The sequence below is a fragment of the Gavialis gangeticus genome, unplaced genomic scaffold (genome assembly GCF_001723915.1).
Source record: "Gavialis gangeticus isolate Ggan-Ray unplaced genomic scaffold, GavGan_comp1, whole genome shotgun sequence".
In the NCBI taxonomy this organism is placed as follows: domain Eukaryota; kingdom Metazoa; phylum Chordata; order Crocodylia; family Gavialidae; genus Gavialis; species Gavialis gangeticus.
In genome coordinates, this window is record NW_017729032.1 from 134621289 (window position 1) to 134624566 (window position 3278).

The window sequence follows — 3278 nt, forward strand, 5'->3', positions numbered from 1 at the left end:
AACTTCCAAGGGAAGTGGTGCTGGCCCCTACCCTGGGGGTCTTTAAGAAGAGGCTGGATGCCTACCTGGCTGGACTCATTTGAGTCCCGTTTCTCTTTTTGGGGTTTTTTGTTGTTCTCCCGCCCTGGCGGGGGGTCGGGCTAGAAGATCTACTAGGTCCCTTCCGACCCTTAATCTATGAATCTATCCCAAAGTACATGGGCTCTACATGGGCCCAACTCAAAAAATATTCACCAATTCCCTAATTAATATAGTGAAGTCCCACTGAAAATACTGATAACACTGGGTGGGGGAGGGGAAAGCAGCATAAGAACGATGGACATTTATTTGGGTTGTGGTAGTGCTGTTGGGATGTTTGGTATCTCTTACTGTGTAAATTTTGCAAGAATTGTTGGATCAGTTTGGTATCTCTTACTGTGTAAATTTTGCAAGAATTGTTGGATCAGTTATTTTATAAGCTGAATTCATTAATAAATTAAGTCCTTAAAAAAGATTGATAGCATATTTGGGGACAAATCTGGTAAATATATAAAAAGATGCTTACAGAAGGTAGATCAGTAGGTAAGTCACTAACCATGAACTTTGAAAAGCCAGGTTTAATGCTCTGCTTTACTCTGGACATTTGTATGCCCTTAGGCAAGTTACCTAGCCTTTCTGTGCTTCAGTTCCTCATATGTGAAATGAAGGTAATAGTTCTCCTTGACCTCACAAGGATGCTGCAGGGAAAATACTTAAAGATTGTAAAGTACTCACATACTACGGCTATGTGTGCTTTACATAGATAGATACTTGCTATTGCAGAAAAACCCTGTATATTGTATATGACTCTAGACCTGAGAGAAATCCTGAATCTTGGCCATGTGGGAAATGCTGATACTTCAATATGTTCTATAATCTAAAATGTGGAAGAACATTTGAAAGTTTAACTTGTTTCATTAAATAGAAATTCAAAAAAAATCTCAATACAAAAATACTGACATTGCATTTTATAAGTTAGATCAAATATACCCTTTTGACAATTCCCAGACTGAAATGCTTTAGTTTGGTTAGCATTACTGAACAACCTGAATGACTGAACTCAAGGAAACTCAATTTTAAATTGCATTTTCTACAATGCTGCCTCAAACCTTGCAGAAGCTATAATTCTGAAGCCTGATGCTCCTTTCCTTGTCTAGGGCCCATCTTCATAAAAGGTATACATCTCCCCTGACATTCCCAGTCATGGGCTCATCATACACCATGCAGTTTGGCCAGAGGAAAATCTATGGGCCATTCTGGGAAATGGAATCCTCCAGGTAGACTACCCCCCTAAAAGGAATAGTGTCCTGGGACAGAATAACTATGAAGCACTATGCTCATAAAGTAATATGATTTCATGTTTTGCTGAACTGATCCAAAATTAAACATTTTGAGTTTCGCATTGGCACTTGAGATAAAAAAAAATTTATAAATAAATACAAGGTGACTGACTGTCAGAAGGGAGTTTTACATTTGATGTGTGCTACAAATGAAATGTCTTGAAAATTCCAGGGATATGTGGAGAACTGGGGAGGCATAAGAAATCTGAAAATAGGACCTCAGCCCAATTAGCAAATGCAAAATAAACAAAATAATTGATGATGTTGATACTGAATGAGACTTCCTCATCATCTCAAAATATTCAACAAGCTATAGGACATTCATAAATACATAATAGGAATGCTTTCTTTTGGCTGGGTGATTCTTTATAATTCCAACTACAGTACTAGGATTATTTGTGACTATGGTAACACTGGCATTCTAGAATGTATTTGGTTTCAGAATAATTGCTGGGTATTTGTATACAGACTGCTGAACTGTATCTTTCAAATTTAACATGAGGTCATTCTGAATTCAAATCCTGTGACAGGGAACATGATATAATGTCTAAAACAAGAGGAATGAAGATTTATGCTAACATAATTCTTCCAAATATACAAAGAGACTGTACCAAGAGCTTACTCTTTTGTGCCATATGTTTACTATTCTGTTCTTCATAGAATAAGGTTTCAACTGCAGTCTTTTTTTTCATTTAAAAAAATACACTGATTCCCTAAACAACAAATAAAGGGCTATGCCATGCATAATTTCTGAGGAGAAAAGATCCTAAATATGGTAGGCATGTCAATAATCAAGAAAGATAATGCTTATAATATGAAAGAAAGAAGTAAGAATATAATTTAAGAGTTAAAAAGAACTGCTAATATATAATGTGGCATATTCTGTACGAAATAAATAGAAGTTTAGTTATTCTCTGCAAAGGCTTTTTCATAGATTTTATAGATTTCATAGACATTAAGGCTGGAAGGTACCTCGGAAGATCATCAATTCCAGCCCCCCACCCAAAGGGCAGGAAGTCAGCTGGGGTCAGAGGATCCCAGCAAGATAAGCATCCAATTTACTCTCGAAGGTGTTCAATGTAGGTGCTTGAACCACTTCCAATTGGCAGGTTGTTCCAGACCTTGGGGGCTCGGACAGTAAAGAAATTCTTCCTTATGTCCAGCCTGAAACGGTCTTGCAGTATTTTATAACTGTTTGACCTCGTCATCCCTGGGGGCACTCTGGTGAACAAACGTTCCTCCAGAAACTGGTGGTCACCCCTGATAAACTTATAGGTGGCCATCAGGTCACCCCTGAGCCTACACTTTTCCAGGCTAAAGAGCCCCATGGCTCTCAGCCTGTCATTGTAAGGTCTGTTTTCCTGACCTCTGATCATGCGCGTGGCTCTTCTCTGGACCCTCTCAAGCTTCTCCACATCCTTTTTGAATTGTGGGGCCCAAAACTAGATGCAGTACTCCAGCTGTGGCCTCACCAAGGCTGAGTACAAGGGGAGAATGACGTCCTGGGATTTGCTTGAGAAGCATCTATGGATGCAAACCAGCGTTTGAACTAATAGAATAATTTTTTCAACAGACCATACTTCAAAGGATTTTCATCATTTCTGTGTAAAAGTAATGAGGATTTAGCAACAAATGGCTTTACCATAACACTTTACTCTTTGATATTTGCTAAGATGTAGTATGATCCACAGGACTCTGTGTGCTGTCTGGGAGCTGGGGCTGCTGGGGCTGAGCACTGCTGGGCTCTGGGTGACTGCTGGAGCTGCCCCAGCTTCTAGACAGCAAGCAGCACCCTACCGAGCCACATTGCACCCATGTGATGCAACAGCTTCCATGCGGGTGCCAAACAGGGGGGTGATCCCCACTGCCCTGTGCTACATGGGCGTAGACACCCATACAGTCCAATGGGTCACCAACTGG

The 3278-nt window shown here is 40.1% G+C and overlaps 1 protein-coding gene and 1 long non-coding RNA gene across 2 annotated transcripts in view; both read right to left on the reverse strand.

Annotated features, from left to right (window-relative positions):
- Positions 1 to 3278, reverse strand: part of FAM155A (family with sequence similarity 155 member A) — a 1105155-nt gene that overhangs the window by 170524 nt on the left and 931353 nt on the right. The gene's annotated exons all lie outside the window — the stretch shown is intronic.
- LOC109303230 overlaps positions 1 to 3278 on the reverse strand; it is a 22386-nt gene that overhangs the window by 2167 nt on the left and 16941 nt on the right. Inside the window, exon 3 of the long non-coding RNA XR_002099029.1 lies at positions 514 to 517. This is a non-coding gene — a long non-coding RNA (uncharacterized LOC109303230). The remainder of the gene's footprint in view (positions 1 to 513; positions 518 to 3278) is intronic.